This window comes from Chiloscyllium punctatum, chromosome 48 (genome assembly GCF_047496795.1).
Source record: "Chiloscyllium punctatum isolate Juve2018m chromosome 48, sChiPun1.3, whole genome shotgun sequence".
Taxonomy (NCBI): Eukaryota; Metazoa; Chordata; class Chondrichthyes; order Orectolobiformes; family Hemiscylliidae; genus Chiloscyllium; species Chiloscyllium punctatum.
The window spans coordinates 42,019,133-42,040,405 of record NC_092786.1 but is presented as its reverse complement, the minus strand read 5'-3'; the positions used below and the strand labels follow the sequence as shown (position 1 = coordinate 42,040,405).

At 42.2% G+C, this 21,273-nt stretch overlaps 1 protein-coding gene across 3 annotated transcripts in view; it reads left to right on the top strand.

The window, feature by feature from the left end:
- The window catches only part of atp8b4 (ATPase phospholipid transporting 8B4), a 245,466-nt gene that overhangs the window by 26,260 nt on the left and 197,933 nt on the right, over positions 1–21,273 (top strand). The window contains exon 1 of one of the 3 annotated variants that reach the window (XM_072565059.1): positions 18,401–18,550. The exons of the other annotated variants lie outside the window; for them this stretch is intronic. The gene's annotated coding sequence lies outside the window, so the exon portion shown is untranslated. Of the gene's footprint in view, positions 1–18,400; positions 18,551–21,273 lie in introns of those variants that run through there. 3 annotated transcript variants of the gene reach the window in all.

Here is a 21,273-nt window from a genome sequence, read left to right as displayed (position 1 = left end):
GTTGCTTGATCATAGAAGTTTAAAGATAAAAATCACACCATGATGCAATGTTTACTTGGTAAATCCAAAATACTGCCAACCCTGCTTCTCTTTTGAAACCTAAAATAAGAAGTGTTTGTGTAGTGCACTGCAGATTTATTACTCTTGAGATTCCTCTACAGTTTCAAAAATGAAAAGCTATATTCTTCATTGTCAACAAGATGTCAGTGAAAGGACACCATACACAGTAAACATCAGTTTTCCTGAGTTGCCTGGACTTTTCTTTTTAGCAGTCCAACCTTTAGTTAAGTTTGCTGAACTAATGTTGCAAATTCTGAGCACAAAAATGTGCAATGATCAAATATCTGCAACAAAACCACATAAAGAGACCAACTCCCTGTCTCGAATTCCTGTTCACAGGCACCATAACAAAGAATAAAAGAAATTTGTGACTATTCTAAGAAAATACGACTTGGAAGTAAAAATGTTCATGATTAATCATGTGATACTATCAAAACTAACAAGGCAAGCAGGATGTGAGTCTGCTTCCATTTATGTTAATCACAAGGAAAGAGGAAGTAAATAGTAGTATGTTGACCAGGGTCATAGTCATAGAGATGTACAGTATGGAAACAGACCCTTCGGTCCAACCCGTCCATGTGACCAGATATCCCAACCCAATCTAGTCCCACTTAACCTTGGTTTAAATGAGTTTAAAGTACTTCAATTACTATAGGAGAAGTAATTGTTGGGTTTTTTCATAGAATATGTTTCCAGTCCATCTTTGCCCAAAAATCGAAGTGTCTTTTGTCTGTTAGAGTCATAATGTTACTGGGTAAAATAAGGCCATTCGGCTCATTCTCTCCATGTTGCCCTCCTGAGCAGCAATTCACATGCTGTTACTGTCCTGCTCTCGCCAATATAATTGGATCTTCTCCTTTCCTGCTACTGGTCTACTCGTGTTTAATGTTATGATTTGGCTGTTTACCTGCTTTACTCATCTGTCATTTGCAATGTTCCTGCCCAGTTTTGAATTGGGTGCCTTCCAGGTTCTGAGGTTAATTGAATTTTTGTAGATTGACCACTCTGGATGCCAGTGATTTGGATCTTCTCCCATTGATTACTACTAATGCCAACTAAATGTAACCTGGGCAGCAACAGATTAATTGTGGAAAATCCTGTGGAGATCTATTTTCTGCAGTATTTTCTCAAATCTCTCACTGAAAAAATTTTAAAAATGCTTTTGTTGTGGGGCAGCATACTCAACACAACTCCTTGAGCAACCAGCCAACCCTAATGAAATAGAAACATGCCGTTAACTGACTGCTGATGTTCACTTGTTCCAGAGGCCGAAGTCCCCTCACCCTTTTATTTATACAGTTTATGACTTGACGCTGATCTGAGTTCCCCAGATTCTGGATTAGTGGTGCTGGAAGAGCACAGCAGTTCAGGCAGCATCCAAGGAGCTTCGAAATCGACGTTTCAGATGGTTCAAAGACAGCTCTAGCTAAACCAATTCTATGCGTTAAGAAGCTGTAAGTGTATTGCTCAGCATAATGTATAGGCCCTGGATTAGTGGTGCTGGAAGAGCACAGCAGTTCGGGCAGCATCCGAGGAGCAGTAAAATCAACGTTTCGGGCAAAAGCCCTTGCTGTATTCCTGATGAAGGGCTTTTGCCCGAAACGTCTATTTCGAAGCTCCTTGGATGCTGCCTGAACTGCTGTGCTCTTCCAGCACCACTAATCCAGAATCTGGTTTCCAGCATCTGCAGTCATTGTTTTTACCTACCTGAGTTCCCCAGAGCCAGCTCTCCAAGTGATCAGAACCCCTAAAACTCCTGTTTATTTTTTTCTCTCTCTCGAGTGAGCAGAGCCTCCGACACTCTTGTTTTTTTTATTACCCCCACACTGTCGCCTAACTGTGGTAGTGCTTATTTTCTCCCCAGCACCCACGTTGTGTGTGTGTGTGCAGGTGTGAGACACCGTGAGAGACACAAGGTGCACGAATCTTTATTCAAATTTCCACCACCAGGAAGAAAGGAAACGCCTGAGTGGCCAGTGACAAGCCGTGCCCTTCACATCAAAGGGCAATGCTGTGTGATCAAACAGTGAAGGGGAGGGCAGGGATTAAATCAAAATAGAGTTGGACTGGGAAATAATGCACTCCACTCCCTGCGGCGCCCACCTCTTGCTGAACAACTCCCGCCTCGGGCGAGTTTGCACATTCTCCCCATGTCTGTATGGGTTTCCTCCGGGTGCTCCGGTTTCCTCCCACAGTCCAAAGATGTGCCGGTTAGGTGAGTTGGCCATGTTAAATTGCCCGTAGTGTCAGGTGCATTAGTCAGGGATGAATGTAGGGGAATGGATTGTTGTTTGGAGGGTCGGTGTGGACTTGTTGGGCCAAAGGGCCTGTTTCCACACTGTAGTGTAGTGAATCTGTAGTGTAGTGAATCTAATTCCAGAGTGTCGGTGGACACCACGTGCTCCTTTTCCAGAGACACCCGGGCTCTAATGTAATCGTGGAAGAGGGGCAGGCAGTATGCCCTAACAACCCCCTCCAAGAACTCCTGTTTATATCTGTCAGCCAGTGCTCTCTGATTGGGGCTGTTAACCTGGTCCAATCAGGGAACTCATATTCTATGAGGTTCATCTGGCTGACCCTGTTACAATCACTATGTCCCTCTCCCTCTAGGTCTGGGGACGTAGGCCTTTTTTCTCTTGTAGCCTCTCCTTGCACGTTTTCAGCCCGGGTCCAGTTCCTCTGACTTGGCTTCCGGTATGAGTGGCATATCTCAAACTGTCACCCATTTTTTGCGCCCAGTACGTCTCGGAAGAAAATCATCTTCTTCAGGTAATAAAGTTATTGAGACTGTAATATCCATTGTGCCTATCTCCTATTTTGAGATTTCTTCAATGCTGGGCAGAGCAGAACCCCGGGGTTCTGACAGCCTTTCTGGCTGTTCTGAGGGCCGGGTAGGTTTTGCTCTTGACCCATTTGTGAGTTTATTGTTTGTTTAAAATTCCTACAAAGGTGAAGTAATCTGCCAGGCTTCGCAAATGGATATGACTGGTGCTGCAAACCGGACTGATTTGATAATTCCTTCACTTTCCAGCCTCCTGATTTCTGCCTCTACTTTTGCCCGTGAGGCAAATGGCTCTGGGCATGCCCTGCAGTATTGTGGAATTGCTTCATGGTCAACATGTAAGGTGGCCTTGGCTCCTTTGATAGTTTCCAAAAAAACCACCTGATATTTAATTAGGACTTCACTCAGGCAACTATTTTCTAATCGAAAACTGTTGAGCCAATTAAGGTGAATTGTTCTCAACCTATTTCGTCCCTTCAGAGTTAGGCCTGAGCCTTTTATGACAATCAGTGATAACTGAGCCAGCTGCTTCTCATACAAGACTGGAACCGTAGTTATACCCTTAATCAGTAAAGGTTCTCTGATATAGGTTCTCGGTCTAGCTGAGATCTTGCATAAACTTAAGGGTTGGAGTCCAGAGTGAATTTTTAAAAATTAGATTACTTAGTGTGGAAACAGGTTCTTCAGCCCAACAAGTCTGCACCAACTCTCCGAAGAGCAACCCACCCAGACCCATTCCCCTACATTTACCCCTTCACCTAACACTAAGGACAATTTAGCATGGCCAATTCACCTAACTCGCACATTTTGGACTGTGGGAGGAAACCCACGCAGACACGGGGAGAATGTGCCAACTCCACTTTTGTTGAAGACTAGTTCTGTGAGCACTGATATAATCGTGATGATATCGATTACCATTAGAACCAGGTGTCTGTTTAACCAGACATATATTTTGATTGGTTCTGATTTTGATGTTGCCAAGCGATTTAACTGTTCCAAACCAAATGTAGATAGACTTTCCAGGGTGTGCATTCAGCTGGATACCAGACTGAATTCTGTTACTCAGTTAAAGCTATTGGGACTTTTTTTTTTGCTGTCTCGGGTCTACATAGCAGTAACTACAAATAGCTTGCTGGTTCAGATCCTGAAGAAAATATTAACTGTGTGGCCAAGGCTCTGCTGGGGGCTGACCTAGAGTCCCTCTATTCCAGGTATGTCTTGAGTGAGGCTTTGCAGTTGACTACACTCAAAGGGTGTCATCCAAGCTCAGTCAGACTGGTGCGGGTGATCCACTTCCATTACCATACCCTGTAACTCGTATACTCCATTTGTTGCATTTTCTAATGACAAGGCCAGTTGTTTGAAGTCCAGTTGGGCTTCAGCTAGTAAGTACTTTTGCATGATTGCATCATTATTCCCACATACCAAACAGTCTCTCAGCATCTCACTAAGGGTTAAACCAAAGTCCCATTCCTCTAACTTAACCGCGTCAAAACTCCCAATATACCCTGGTTCTCAAATTGCTGATAAAACCGATAGCATCTCAGAATTAAAGGAAGCTTGGAATCATAATATTCTTTGACTAAATCCATCAACCCGTGGTAGTTTCTGGTGCTTCAGGAAATGTTAGACTCCTAATAACTGAAAAAGCTGTGGGTCCACAAGCTGTCAGGAAAACTACTCATTGCTTTTCAACTGCCCCAATGACATTTGCCCAGAGAAAGTAATGCATTCTTTCCACATTCTGAACCCTAGTCTTTGATGCCAGGATCAAATGAGCCAAGCTTCCCAAATAACAGCTTGGTGCCAGAAATGCTTATCCCATCTGAAAGACAACTGTTATGAGTAAATTTCTTCAGGAGCATATTTTTTCTCTTGTCACCACAGATATAACTCCACAGAGGCTGGTATCCCGTCACCAAGTGACCCTTTGTTCATGAGTACATAGTACTTGACACTGGTGCAGCTTCCTCAGAGCCAGCTCTGAGTGAACAGAAACTCTGACACTCCTGTTCACATCTTTCAGACAGGCTCCATGATTGGATCAGGTTAACAGCCCCAATCAGGGAACTCTTATTCTATGAGGTCCACCTGGCTGACCTCTGACAATAACTATAGTTATCTTGACTGCTTTTTCAATAGCATGAAAGAAAAATATGTTATGTATCTAGTTTAAGATTTCACCTTCTCTTACGGTGTTGCTGAGCTGCCTCCTTTAACTGCTGCAGTCTGTGGTAGCGTTGATGACCTCAGGACTGTTCAACATGGAGTTCCAGAATTTGAACCCTTTTGGAAATCCAAATACACTACATCGATTGGTACCATTTATCTACCCTGCTGGTTACATCCTCACATCCTGATAACTTTGCCATATATGATTCCTCTTTGTAAATTGTATTGACTTTGTCTAATTGTACTATGATTTTGTGAAGACTTGCTTAATAGTAGATTGCAATAACTGATGTCAGACTAGCTTGTTTGTAGTTTCTCGTTTTTTCTCTCTCTCTCTCTCCTCTCTTGAATAGCAGAATTACATTTGCCACCTTCCAATCTGCTGAGACTATATTAAAATCTTGGGAATGTTGAGCAATCATAACCCTTATCATGTAGCTCCCTCCAACATAGAAAGGTAGAAACATAGAAGACAGGAGCAGGAGGAGGCCATGCGACCTGTCCAGCCATTCAATATGATCATAGCTGATCATTGCATTACTGTCCGCCCCATATCCCTCAACCCTTTTAGCTGCAAGAGCTATCAATACCTCCTTCTTGAAGATGCAATGTTTTGTACTCTGCCGCTTTCTATGGTAGTGAATTCCATAGGCTCACCACTCTCTGGATGAAGCAATTTCTCCTCATCTGAGTCCTAAAAGATTTACCCATTTTCCTTAAACTATGACCTCTAACTCTGGACTTGCTCAATGGTGGGAACATTCTTCCTGGCAATATCCTGTGGGTGTCATGTTTGTTGTAGACCCTTTAGGTTCAGTAAGACCCCAATCCATGGAGACCTTTCCCTCTGTTCTCATTCTGTTGCACTCTAGGTGTTTGACGCAACACTTGGCGTTGAAAGCAGTTACTCTTTCCTCATCTTGGGACTAAGGCTGTAATGAGGTTTGGAGCAACATAAACTTTGCACAGCAGCTCTTGAACAGTAAATGCATTTTGATAATGCTGCCCACTTTTATTTATCTCGAGTGAGAGTTGACTAATGGGATGGTATTTGATCAGGCTGAGGTTTGTCATGCTTTTTGTGGACATATCTGGGCAATTTTCCACCCTGTCTTAGAATTGTACTTACACCTGGAACAATTCAGTAAGAGACACGGTTCTTCCGAGTTTTCAGCATGAGAGTTGGGATATTTCTGTTTTATCCAATATGCCCAGCCATTTCATGTGATGTAATGAGAGTCGAATTGGCTGAAGTCTGGCACATGCAATAGTGGGCTCCTCAGGAGTAGACCAAGATGGATCATCCATTCAGCACCAGTGGTGGAAGATGGATGTACATGCTTCACTGCTGTCCTTTGTGTGCTGGGCTCTTTCAATAAAGGGGAGTGTTTGTTGAACCTTTTACCTCTTGTTAATAATTCACTTGGCCACCACCATTAATGATTGGCTAGGATCTGATCCATTTGATTTTAGTAACACATGAAATTTGCCAAGCAGTATTGAGGCCAGTTTGTTAGTGAGTCTGAAAAACGTTATTGTGCAAGTACAACTGGTAATTTGGCGTTTATTGCAGTGGGGATAGAGTGTAACAGTAGGAAAGAATTGCTATGACTAAGATTTGATGAAACTGTGCATAGTTTTGGTCTCCTGACTTAAGGAAGGATGTACTGGCATTGGAAGCAGTTCATTGAAAGTTAACTTGGCTGATTCCTGAGGTGAAGCGTTCAATGTGGGAAAGTCAAGTGGATTGGGCATGCATCCGTTTAGATTTTGAAGAAAGGGAGGTGATCTTGTTGAAATATATAAGCTTCTCGGGTGGGGGGCGGTGGGGTTTAACAGGGTAAGCACTGACAACATGTCTCCCCTCATGGGAAAATCCGGAATTTCATTAAAGGGACACTGTTTAAGTATAAGGGATCCCCAACTTAAGACACAGATGCGGAGGAATTTGAAGTAGGGAAGGCCAGGACATTGGATCGATTCCAGGCTGAGTTGGACATAACCCTTGACTGCCTTGTCAATCAAAATTACTGGGATTAAAAAAAAATGGCACTAAGGTCATAATCAGACCAGCCACGATCCCTATTGAATGGCAGAGTAGACGTGACGGTCACAATATTTATGACTAAACCAACCAGAAGCTAACTGCAGAGGGAAGCTTCTGTAAATCGATAGCTGCCTGCGACGGCCCTTCACAAAGGGAGGGAAAGGCTGGTTTATCAATATGAGTAAAACCAGCAGAAAATGACTGACTTCAAGAATATTTTCATGGTTTGAAGCAGGGCCCAATGTATGGCACAATTTAGTTAGTTTATGTCAAGATGGTATTTCCCCTTTTTAGGTCTATATGATCAAATTGCAAAATGTCCAGAAGGACCGCAGTCAATTTAAATTGCTACTTAGCGACTAACATTTTGTGATATCAAGAGGTGGTGGTATATTTCTGGCTTGTAGGTCCAAAGGCAGCATGATGCAAGTAGTGACTCGTTCTGTTTTGAAGTGTGATGGCCTGAATATAGTGGCCTCGTTCGACTGATTTTATCAACTGTTGATGAGCTTCACTGAGGTGATGGGGAATGCTTTCAACTAGATAGTGAACTCTTAAACCCTTTCCTGTAGAGGAAGTAAACTAGACTTACCCTGTGTTTGTCTAAACAATGTGTGCAAATGCTTGTGAGAATCCAGCTTTAGTGCAGCAAGCTTCTTAATTTTAGTTTTGCAACACACAACCATCAACTTATAAAGGAGAGTAACAGAAGTCATTTTGAAGCGAACCAGGAAAATATGTACCCTGGAGCTTTCGAATTGTGGTGTAATCTCTGGCATAAAACTAGGCCTGTTAGCACATGTTAATAACTAAGTGTGCCAGTATTCTGAGTAAGATGCTTATTTGGCCGGGCCCAGTTTCTAAATGTTGTAACTTTTGCGAATAACTGCACCGTTTGCTTTCCCTACAAGTTGCAATCTTGAAAGAAGCAAAATAACAAAGATGAGTAACCCTGTTTGAAAACTGACACACATTTGAGATGTGCATCATGGTTGACTGAAATGCAGTAACATGCAGTGAGGAGCCTGCCCAAGGCTGCTTCAGATAATCAGGGAGTACTACTGCTACCTCTGCCCTCTAGATATGTCAAACCAAAGAATTCTAATACTCTGTAATGTCCCTAATTTGGTAAAATATCTATGATCACAACTTTTAGAAAGCATGTGAGAGTGGGGAGGACCTGGAAATAGTCACATCAACCTAAAAGTACGAGAGAGTTGACACCAGAAAAAGAATAATATGAGGAGAAGAGAAAAATGTCTTAGGGTTACCTCACAGGAAAGTTATGAATTGATAAATTGTTCAGCGGCTGCTCTTAAGAATGGTGTTTCAGTTTTACAAAATGTGAATTTCTTCTTTTAATATAGATATTTTTATTGAAAATTTAACCTGTTTTTACAAGTTTATAAATAAAAAAAACACAAGTACAAACACTAATATACAATTAAATCTCAAATAAATAATAGCCAAAACCTGTCAAACAAAAAGAAAAGATACAGAGAAGAAAAAGACAAAACTCAGCTAACTACTAATCTAACCTATAACTAACCAGAGTGTATGATCAAATATCTTGCGTTATTCAAGAGAAAAAAGAAGGATAACATAATAATTAAGTAGTGACGTACATGCTCGGAATGAGCTAACATCAAGTCGTAATAAAACCCATATTCATGCGGGATTCCTCTCCCATGGGGCCCAGCCGGAACCGTTACCTCAACTAGATGAAAGCCCTTGATAGAATGGCCGAAATATCTGTATCTATGTAATTCAAGAAGGGCTGCCATATTTTAATAGAATAATTCAATTTTTTTTGGTGCACGATATTTGTAAGGAAGTCAAGAGGAATACATTCCATAATTAATCCTATAGGAAGTCCAATAGGACCCTCAGCAACCCAGTTTACTAAGATATTTTTCCTTCTAACCTAGCATAGGAGAGGGGAGCTGGCTTGTAATATAAATATTTCTATTTTATGCATATTTTATTTTCTATTTTACAGAAACTAGGTGCAGGAGTAGGCCATTTGGCCCTTTGAACCTGCCCCACCATTCATAATAATCATGGCTGATAATGAAAGTTCAGTATCCCACTCCCACTTTCTCCCCTCGCCCCTTGACCCCTTTAGCTGCAAGGGCCACATCCAGCTCCCTCTTGAATCTATCTAATGAACTGGCCCCAACAGTTTCCTGTGGGAGAGAATTCCACAGGTTCCCAATTCTCTGAGTGAAGAAATTCTTCCTCCTCTCAGTCCTGAATGGCTTACCCCTTATTCTTAAACACTGACCCCTAGTTCTGGACTTCTCCAACATCAGGAACATTCTTCCCTCATCCAACCTGTCCAGTCCCATCAGAATTTTATGTTTCTCTGAGAACCCCCCCTCATTCCCCTAAATTCCAGCCAGTCGATCCAGTCTTTCCTCTTATGTCAGTCTTGCCATCCTGGGAATCAGTCTGGTGAACCTTTGCTGGACTCCCTCAATAGCGAGAATGTTCTTCCGCAGACGAGGAGACAAAAAATGCGCACAATACTCAAGCTGTTGCCTCACCAAGGCCCTGTATAACAGCAGCAAAACATCGTTTCTCCGATATTCAAATTGTCTCACTATAAAGAGGAGCATGCCATTAGATTTCCTCACTGCCTGCTAACTGCATGCCAACCTCCAATGACTGTTCCACCATGACACCCAGGCCTTGTTGCATCTCAGTTTTTCCTAAACTGCCACTATTCAGATTCTAACCTGCCCTTCTGACTTTGCCACCGAAGTGGATAACCTCACATTTAGATTACCTACAGTATGGAAACAGGCCCTTCGGCCCAACAAGTCCACACTGATCCGCAGAAGAGTAACCCACCCAGACCTGTTCCCAACCCTATATTCACCACTGCACTATGGGCAATTTAGCATGGCCAATTCACCTGACCTGCATATCTTTGGAATTTGGGAGGAAACCGGAGCACCCGGAGGAAACCCACGCAGACAGAGGGAGAACATGCAAACTCCACACAGACAGTCATCCAAGGCTGGAATTGAACCTGGGTCCCTAACCACTGAGCCACCGTGCTTTATCCATATTTATGCTGCATTTGCCAAGTATTTGCTCCATTCAGCCAGCCTGTCCAAGTCACTCTGCAGCCTCTTGGCATCTTTCTCACAGCACATACAGCTGCTGAAGTAGAGTTTAAGGACAGTATATATAGGAAACTCTTCAGTTAGCACAACAGAAAAGTACATCTGAGAGGATGGTATGTTGCCTCCGTTGTAGAAGGGCCAGGGATGTCACTGGTTGCAGGCCATTTTTCTAAGGGAGGGTGAACAACCAGAGGTCACGGTCCAAGTTGGTACTGAGGACGTAGGTAGGAAGAGACTTGTGGTTCTGTAAGTGGATATAGGGACCTTGGTATTAAAGTTAACGAGCAGGACCATCTAAAATAGTATTTCCTGGATTACCTCCATTGTCATGTGCAAAAGTGGAGACAGAAATAGCAACAGAAGCCAGATGAATGTGTATCTGGAAAGATGGTGCAAAATGGACTGCTTTCAAATTCTGGTGCATTAGGATTGGCTCAGGAGAATATGGCACTTGTACAAGCCAGGACTGAATTCCTTGAGGTGGATTTTGCTAGTGCTGTTTGGGAGAGTTTAACTCAGCAAGGGAGTGGGGACATGGAGGGGAAATTAGAAAGTATACCACGGAGAGCCAAATAAAATAAGGGTTAGAGAATAGTAAGTTAATAAGTAGAATTGGAGTAAGGAAGGAAGTAATGAAGTCTAAACTAGGGTTACACTGTATCTGAATGCACAGAGTGCAGTGATTAAAACTGGGCAGTTACACACCCCGATTGCAACGTGGGATAATGCTGTTGAGGCAGTAATGGAAGTCTGGCTGAGAAAGGGCATTAGATTAGATTACTTATAGTGTGGAAACAGGCCCTTCGGCCCAACAAATCCGCACCCACCCTCCGAAGAGCAAACCAGACCCATTCCTCTACATTTACCCCATCACCTAACACTACGGGCAATTTAACATGGCCAATTCGCCTAACCTGCACATGTTTGGACTGTGGGAGGAAACTGGAGCACCCGGAGGAAACCCACGCAGACACTGGGAGAATGTGCACATTCCACACAGACTGAGGCGGAATTGAACCCAGGTCTCTGGCGCTGTGAGGCAGCAATGCTAACCACTGTGCCTCCATGCCACATGTCTGGGTGTTAAATATTCCTGGTTTCAAGGTACTCAGAAAAGATTGGAAATGGGAGGAGATGGCATTTTGGTTTAAGGAGAGCATTGTGCATTGCAGTACTGAAGAAAGGCTGTTTCACATGGTTCAAAGACAGCTCTAGCTAAACCAATTCTATGTGTGAAGAAGCTGCAAGTGTATTGCACAGCATAATCTATAGGCCCTGGATTAGTGGTGCTGGAAGAGCACAGGAGTTCAGGCAGCATCCGAGGAGCAGTAAAATTGACGTTTCGGGCAAAAGCCCTTCATCAGGAATACAGCAAGGGCTTTTGCCCGAAACGTCAATTTTACTGCTCCTCGGATGCTGCCTGAACTCCTGTGCTCTTCCAGCACCACTAATCCAGAATCTGGTTTCCAGCATCTGCAGTCATTGTTTTTACCTAGTAATCTATAGATCATCAACTAGTGGGAAGGATGGAGAGGAACAAATCTGTGAGAAATTGCAGTGAGGTGTGAACATCAAAGAGCAGAGGAGAATGGGCGACTTTAATTATTTGTATATAATGGAGGATACTACTAGTATAAGGGGCAGCTGGAGGAACATATGTCAGGAGCATTTCCTACAGTAGTATCCAGTAAACAATCAGGCATTGCTAGACCTGGTTCTTGGGAATGAAATGGGCCAAGTAACTCAAGAGGTGGGGGGATGTGGTAACATTTAGTGGGCAGTGATCTTTGGTTCACAAGGTCTAGGATATCAGTGCAAAATGAGATTTGATCAATCCAGGGTAAGAATAATAAATGGGAGGAAAGTAGACTTCAATGGGGAAAGGAAAAAGTTGGGCCAGATAGACAGGAGTCAAAGGTTGTTGGGGGAAAACACAGCAGCAGAATAATGGACTACTATCACAGAGGAGGTTATTCAGGTACGGTCAAAGTATATTCCCTCAAATGAGATAGATAGGATAAATAAATCCAGAGCTCCCTGGATGACAAAAGAAAAGAAAATAAATTAAAAAAGAAAAAGTGTGCTTTTGACAGGTCTCAGGTGGTAAAGACAATTGAGAACTAAGTTCAGTGCTGACAGCTCAGAGGAAGAAGAAAAACCAAATAAGGGAGGCAAAGAGGGATTATGAGAAAAGACTAGCAGCTAACATGCATTGAAATCCCAAAGTCATCCAAAGCGCACAAAGAGGTGAATAAAGACCAATTGGAGACAAAAAAAGGGGGATTTGCACATAAAGGCAAGGGGCATGATTGAGGTGTTAAATTGATACTTTGTCTGTCTTAACTGCTAAGCAGATTCTGCCCCGGTAATGCTGACTGAGTAGGGAACTCAGACACTAGAAGGGTTTAAGCTGTTTGTACTATAAGTTAATAAGATTAATAAAGGCTGGATGAGCTACATTCAGGGATATTGAAGGAAATGAGTTGAAATCATGGAGAGACTGGCAATAATTTAATTTTCTCTAAATTTAGGGGTAGCACCAGAATACGAGAGAATTGCAAACATTATGGCTCCATTCAAAGAAATTTGATACCAAGTAATTACAGACTTGCCATTTTAACTTCGGTGGTGGGGAAGCTTCTAGAAAAATTTGTTCGGGAGATAATTAATAGTCACATGGAAAAATCTGGGTTAATTTGGAAGAGTCAGTGTGAATTTGTTAAGAGTAAATCATGTCTGGTCTTTTGAAGAGGTTACCACAAGAGGTTGATTAATGGCAATGCTGTTGAGGGTGTGCATGAACTTCCAAAAGGTGCTTGATACAAGACCACACAACAAAATTGTAAGGAAAGTTATTTGTCATGGAATCAAAGGACAGTAGCAATGTGAATACAAAATTAGCTGAGAGAGGAAATCGAGAGGAATAATTATTGGGTATTTTTCAGGCTGGAAAGAACATTTGTAGTGGACTTGGGGACCCTTGCTTTCCCTAATATATGTAAGTATTTCAGATTTTGGTATGCGGGGAATTTTAAAATTTGCTGATGACACAAAATTTACAAGAATTGTAAAGTGCAGGGAAGACGACAAGGACTTCAAAAAGACATTGACAAGTTGGTTGAGTGGACAGAGGAAGTTCAGTGTAGAGAAGTGTCAGGGGATGCACCATGGTCCAAGGAACATGTCGGGTTGGTATAAAATAAACGGTACAATTCTAAAAAGTGTGCAAGGGCAAAGAGGGAGTATTTGTACATTAATCAGTGTGTGCAAGACAGGTAAGGAGGTCTCTTAGTAAGGCATACAGTATTCTAGGTTTTATTAATAGGGGTATAGAGTACAGAGCAGGAAGGTCATGTTGAACCTTTATTGGACACTGATCAGACCTCAGTTTGAGTACACGTTTGTCAGGATGTGAACACATTAGAGAGTATGCAAAAAATGTTTATGGGAATAGTTCCAGTGATGAGAAACTTCAGTTATGAGGACAAATTGCAGAGGTTGGGGCTGTTCCCCTTGGAGAGGGGAAGGCTAAGATAAGATCTGATGTAAGTTTTGAAACTCATGAGGGGCCCGGACAGAGCAGGCAGGGAGAAACTGTTCAGAAGGTTCGAGTACTGGAGGCCGCCATTTTAAATTGTTATGAAAAAGAAACCAATGCAAGTTGAGATGAATATTTATTGGGGAGTAGTCTGGATTTGGAATGCACTGTCTGGAAATGTGGAGGAGACAGGTTCAACTGAGGCCTTCAAGAGGAATTATTTAAAAAGAAGCAACATGCAGATTACCAGACAAGTCAGCAATTCAGTACTGAGTCAAAATGTTCTGAGAAATGGAAAAGACATGATGGACCAAATGGTGGCCTTATGCATTGTAACAAGTCTGTGTTTCCAGAGATAGCAGGACTGACAGATGAGGAGAGGTTGACTAGGTCAGGATTGTTTTCACTGGAGTTCAGACGAGTGAGGAGGGATCCCATAGAGACTTATAAAATTCTAACAGGACTAGACAGGATAGATGCAGGGAGGATGTTCCAATGGTGGGTGTGTCCAGAGCCATGGGTCACAGCCTGAAGATTCTGGGTGGACCATTTGGGATGGCGATGAGACATTTCTTCACCCACAGAGTGGTGAGCCTGTAGAATTCATTACCATAGGAAGTAGTTGATGCCAAAGCATTGAATGTATTCAAGAGGCAGCTGGATATAGCACTTAGGGTGAATGGGATCAAAGGTTATGGGGAGAAAGCAGGATTAGGTTATTGAATTGGACGATCAGCCATGATCGTGATGAATGGCACAGCAGGTTTGAAGGGCTGAATGGCCTCCTCCTGCTCCTATCTTCTGTGTTTCGATGTTTTGGTTGATTCATCAAGCCAATAGCCTGCTGCTTATGTAGGTGTTTAGTGTAAGTGATATTCCAAAAGACCTTCCAGACATTAGTGAGGAAATAAAAACACGGTTAATGAGATGGTGGTTTATCTGTAGGAAAGAAAATGTGCAAGGCATTTCAGTAGAGAATTTCAGAAAATGAAACTTCAAGTGCTATTGAACTGCTGCCTGTGCAAACAAATATGTAATTTGAGTTATAAGTTGCACATTTAACAGGTATTTCTGGTTAAGTGAAGGGATGACTGATTGTTTGCCGAAACATTCTGTTTCTCTGACCGTTACTGGAAATTACGGACAATAGGAAGTGAATCAAGAAGTGAAGAATGGGGAACTTGCAGCAAACATTCATATTGCAATGGGAACTAATTAAATAAGACATCACCTCCATTAATAGTGGATCGTGTCCTTCCTTTGACTGTTTTTGTGGAAAAAAGATGATATGGTGGTGCCAGTGTTGGACTGGAGTGGACAAAATTAATCTTCACACAACAACAGGTTATAGTCCAACAGGTTTATTTGGAAATCCTTCATCAGGTAGCTGGTGGGGCAGGGTTATAGGACACAGACTTTATAGTAAAAGATCAAAGTGTCATGCAACTGATGAGAAGTATTAAGCAAATCTCGATTGTTGTTAAGTCTTTAATCACTTATTTTCTCTCTCTCCCTTTCTTTCTCTCCTCTCTCCTCCTCCTCTGTCTCTCTCTCTCTGTGTCTCTCACTCTCTCACTCACACTCACACTCACACTCACTCTCGCGCGCGCACTCGTGCACACACACACACACACACACACACGCACGCATTTATGGGGTGAATTTGCATTTGCAGATTTATGTTTGCAGATACATTCTATTTTGTTCAAAAAGCACACAATCTGTAGGCAGTCAGTCCATGTGACATTTTACAAATTCCTACTTTGGAAATAGAACCAGTCTGACACAAAATTAGAATTCAGACAGACTTTAACCTCACACTTTTAATGCAATCTCTGAGCTGAGACGTCACTTTTTTTTTGTGTATAAAACCTTAAGTTATCTTGGGAATGTGACTTGAAAGAAGTTCTGGGATTTACGTATTAATCACTCAAAACCTGCATCCCCATTCTAGGTGATTAAAACCTTAACAGCAACCTAGATTTGATCAATATTGCACAGTATTGTACGACACTTAGATCTTGCTACCTGACAAAGGAGCAGTGCTCCAAAAGTTTGTAAATCCAAATAAACCTGTTGGACTATAACCTGGTATTGTGAGATCTTTTAACTGTGAAAAAGAGAAGCACAGTTATATGAGCACCTTATTATCAAAATCTTTGTTTCATTGAGTGACCATTAACGACTGCGTGAAATTTCTGGTCAATGGCAATACTGTCTAACACTGCCCAGTTGGGTTTGGAGGGGGAGGTGAGGTAGTAATTAGAGGTTTGTGTGTGTGGGATGACACTTGGATTTGTTAGATCAGGTTTTAGATTCCTGGGTAATTATCAAGGGTATGGTTATCCATGTGGATGTGGCCCACATCTCAAGCCCAGAGACTGAGACTGTTATACAAGCTGTTGGGAATCATCCATTTGGAAGTTGAAACTTCCTGGACAATTCCCCATAGGTCCATGTGTCAAAACTTTCAGAGAATCCCAACTCCAATTTTCTGTAGTATGTCTGGTTCTCAGTGACCTGAGACCAGACAATTTGTGTCTATATATCTTTAGTGCTATCTATTCACTAGAAATGCGTGTTCTTTGTTTCTGTTCTACTTGCATCCCTTCTCTTCTTTGTTCTCAGTACTTTTGACTGTATTGGTTTGTCTGATCTCTTCATCAAAAATCACACGACACCAGGTTACTGTCCTGAAAGAGCAGCACTCTGGAAATTTGGGGTTTCAAATAAACCTGTTGGACTGTAACCTGGTGTTGTGTGATTTTTGACTTTGTCCACCCCAGTCCAACACTTCCACATCATGACTGCATCATGTCTGACCTAATCATTTCGAGAATTTTATTCCATTCTCCCAGTTTCTTCACTCTTGCTGCATCGGTTCTCTGACAATGCCCCTGTGTGTTGATGTTTCTGATTTAAAAAAAAATTTTTTTTTATTTTTCTTAACTGGATTCCCCACCATTACACTTGATTGATTGGCTCTTCAACCCTTGCCCACTTGGCACCAGCTGTTCCTCTCAGAAATGCAGCAAGATTCCACTCATCCTCAGCTTCTCCTCTGCAACGCACCATATTCAACGGATCATTTTCGGCCACGTCCACAACGATGCTGCCACCAAACACACCACCTCCTCTCTTCCCCTTGCAGTATTGGTAAGGGATTGAGCTTTCTTTGATGCCCTGGTTTCCTTTTTCACCTTCTCCAACACCCATCCCCTTTCCAGTGCAAGCCCAGGAGATTAAATGCCAGCCTTTTAATTTCAGCCCACACTCTTGCAGGCGAAACAGCAATTTATTTGTATGCATTTGTATCAAATGCAAATTGGGTGACCACATTAGTGAGCATTCCCATTCAGCCCTCAAGCGTAACCCTGAATTTCTGGTGCTTGTTGTTTTAATACCATGTCCTAATCCTCCCAACTTTCTGACATCGAATGGTCAAATAAAAATGGGCCAATGGAATTTGATCTAGACAAGTGTGAGGTAAGGCATTTATCTCTCAGTCCATTTCCACCACTACCGCCCACCACCATTCCTGATGAAGGGCTTATGCCTGGAGCGTCGACTGTCCTGCTCCTCGGATGCCTAGAGAATAAGAGCAGGGACGTAATGCTCAAACCGTATACAATACCAGTTAAGCCATAGCTAGAGTATTGCATATAATTGTGGGCACCACATTAGAGGAAGGATGTGATTGTACATTCTCAAGTACACAGGGGACTTGCAAGTATGTTGCAAGAATGGAGAATTTTAGCTCTGTGGAAAGATTCATTAGGTTGACATGTCTTGAACAAAGATTGAGGTGTACAAAGCTGAGGGGCCTAGACCGAGTGGATTGGAAGGATCTATTTCCATTCGATCCTTCCTATTAGAAAGGGAATAACCAAGGTAATAGTCTTTAAATAATTTTCAGAAGGATTAGTGGGAGCGTTGAGAATTTTTTCATTGAGGTTGGGAGGGTCAAGAACTCTCTGCCAAGAGGTTTGATGAAAGCAAATATGCTCGACACGTTTTAAAAACAAAGTTAAGGTAGGCTCCTTGAAAAGTTGCAAACTACAGGCCTGAAGACCAAGAGCTGGGAAGTAGGATTAAGCTGGATGGTTACTTGTCAACCAAAACAGAAATGGTTTGCTGAATGGCAGTTTCCTGTACTGTGAATGTTGCTATTTTTCAAAACGGTTATGTCTCTAACACTTTGCAGTTCTGGAGAAAGGTCATTGACCTGAAAACATATTTCTCTTTCTCCACAGATACATAGAAATATAGAAAATAGGTGCACGAGGAGGCCATTCAGCCATTCAAGCCTGCTGTGCCATTCATCACGATCATGGCTGATTGTCCAACTCAATAACTCAATCCTGCTTTCTCCCCATAACCCTTGTTCCCATTTGTCTCAAGTGCTGTATCTAGCAATTCCTTGAATACATTCATGGTTTTAGCATCAACTATTTCTTGCAGTAATGAATCCCACAGGCTCACCAGTCTTGGGTGAAGAAATGCCTTCTCATCTCTGTCCCAAATGGTCTACCCTGAACCCTCAGACTGTGACTCCTGGTTCTGGATGCACCCACCATCGGGAACGTCCTCCCCGCATCGATTCTGTCTCATCCTGTTTGAATTGTATAAGTCCCCATACCGCTATTTCCAAAATTTTCCATTTTTATTTTACCCAACCAACAACTGCAATATTTTGCATATTGTCGAGCACAACAGAAGAACAATTTATTTGCTACTCATGCAGATGTCTCTGTGTTGACTAAATGCTTCCTGGATCAACCAAACTTTGAATCAATACACATATATTTAGATTCGAGTAGGTAAGTAAATTGATCCGAGTCCCAGAAGGAAAGAGGATTCCAAATGCAAGAGTAACCTAAAAGCAGATTTAAATAATTTTGTTTATTTAGTTTTGTATCTCCATCACAATCAGTTTGACTTTTGCAGTGATTCAAAACTGGAAGTAGAACTGACTGAGGTCAGCAATTTGGTGACTTGTGAAAATGAAAGGGGATTGCTCTCGCTGTGGTTCTGTAAACAGCAGGACAACAGTTAGCCCCCAGGCTTTGGTGAGTAAGTGTAGGTGAGTAAAAGGAGAGAGTAGCTGAAGTACTTGCTTGGATCATGGGCAGTCATGGTGGATGGTCAGGAGGCTTTTGAGGTGTGGGGTTGGGTGGAGATGGAGGAGGGTGACTGGTAGGGTTAGACAAGGTTTTAAATTGGCTGACATTTCCTGGATAAATCTATCCCATGTCCAGCCCAGAGTTAGAGTCATAGTGTGGAAACAAGCACTCGAACCAGACCCACCCTAACCCCGTAACCCTGCATTTCCCGTGGCTAACCCAACTAGCTTTCATATCCCTGGACATGTGGGTAATAAATGTACCCTGCACATCTTTGGGCTGTGGGAGAAAACTGAAGCACCCAGAGCAAACCCACACATACATGGGCAGTGTGTCCATACAGACAGTCACCTGAGTGTGGAGTTGAACCCTGGGTCATTGGTGCTGTGAGGCAGCAGTGCTAACCACTGAGCCACCCTTGAGTTGGAAATGTTCAACGTAACATGGACTAAAATGAGTAAACAGCATCAGCATGATTTTACATTTAGGCAGTGCCATATTAGGAGTTTATTGTTTGAACCAATAATCCCAGGTAAGATTATTCCTTTAGTTTTCAGGATTTAGTATGTGTGTTTAGATCAACTGAAAGCAGATCGTAGCGCAGTATTATCTTGCTGATGGCATTACTTCAAAAAGTTGCAGAAATCACAACTGCAGCTGCACCTGATTGGATGGAAGCCCTGCACTAAACTGGTTTTTAATTGGTGTGCTTTTTAACTGGAATATTGCATTTCATTGATTTGTTTAAACAGTTGGATATCAAGTTGTATTTTATTGCTGTGTTGTCTCACTTTCTTAGCTCATATATTTAGAAAACATTTTATTTGAACTGTTAAAATTAATTAAGATGGCTGCTTCAGCACGTAAGTTTGAAGTTCTACGTATATTTTGTAAAGGAGTTCAGTTTGGGAATACCTGCTGTCAAATTATTCTTGACTAATACCCATCATGGTGAGACTTTTTTTGATTTCTAAGACTTGCTTTTTTTTATTTACTTCAACTGTCAAATTAAATTAAACTCATGCAGAGTGCTACTTGAAGTTCAGTCTTCAAATGAACCTGTTGGGAGTTCTCTGAGATCGTTCACTTTGTTAAATGACTCATCGAATTGTGGTGAGGAAACATCCCCCAGAACATTCAGCACAACCGGGTTTCCTGTATTTTGATGACACACAAAATACTGTATCTTTACTTCTGCTGTTAGTCTTTGGGCAAGTCAGGACCAGAGCACCACCATCTGCACCATCACGAGGGCGAAGAGACAGTCTACCCCAGTCAGAAGTGGACTGAACCAACATTGTCAGCACCAATCTGACCCTCACCAGCCAGCCAGTACAACCGGCCTCCAAGGCTGTGGTAAAACAAAATTCCGTGCACCTTATGGCCTGAAGTTGTGGAGAATGATGGTGGAGGTTCCCATTTTGTTATGTCATGTAGTTGACCCAAAATTCTCATCCACGCTCATTGTACTGAAGTAATTGTTAAAAACATTTATTACTTAACCTGTATGGCTGCATAATGGATATGCCTTCCTTTGTCACCAAATCCTGGAGTAGCACTTGAACCTGCAGCTTTTGGCTCCAAGGCAGTGACATTACCCTCCTCATTCAAAACCCCATTCCATATGTGGACTAAGGAGTAAGTGAGGCAAAAGTGAGGACTGCAGATGCTGGAGATCAGAGTCAAGATTAGAGTGGTGCTGGAAAAGCACAGCAGGTCAGGCAGCATCCGAGAAGCAGGAGAATCGACATTTCGGGCAAAAGCCCTTCATACCTGATGAAGGGCTTTTGCCTGAAACGTCAATTCTCCTGCTCCTCGGATGCTACCTGACCTGCTGTGCTTTTCCAGCACCACACTAATCTTGACTGAGGAATAAGCAGTAGTTAAAGTGGTAGTTCTATATGATGGTGATTATTAGATATGCAGAAAGAACAGAATGAAACCTCTGTTTTCCTGGTTTGCATTAATATAGCTGCTTATAAATTTGCCAAGACGCATCACTTATCAGGGGTTACTTTGATATGCACCAGCTGCTGTTGAGGTGACAGCCATTTTACAGAATCACAAATGTCAGCCATTATGCGCATGCAATAGCTGGAAATAATGGTAATTGGACAACTATGTACTATATCAGAATTTGATTCATTTTAATAGCCCTTCTCAAAATGACCCTAACCTGGAAATGATTAGTATCCCATTTCTGTATTCCCCCTTGTAATTCTGCTGAGCAGGAAATGGCAAGATCATGACCGTACATCGTTCACTCCCTCACCAAACAGACCATACAATAACGAAACTACATCCAGGATCTTGGCTCCCAAAGCTACAAATGGCAAATCATAAACAAATGCGAAAAATAACAAACTCAAAATTATCTGACCTAAGCCAACTTAGGTCGGCTAAACTAGTTGTTAGGGCAG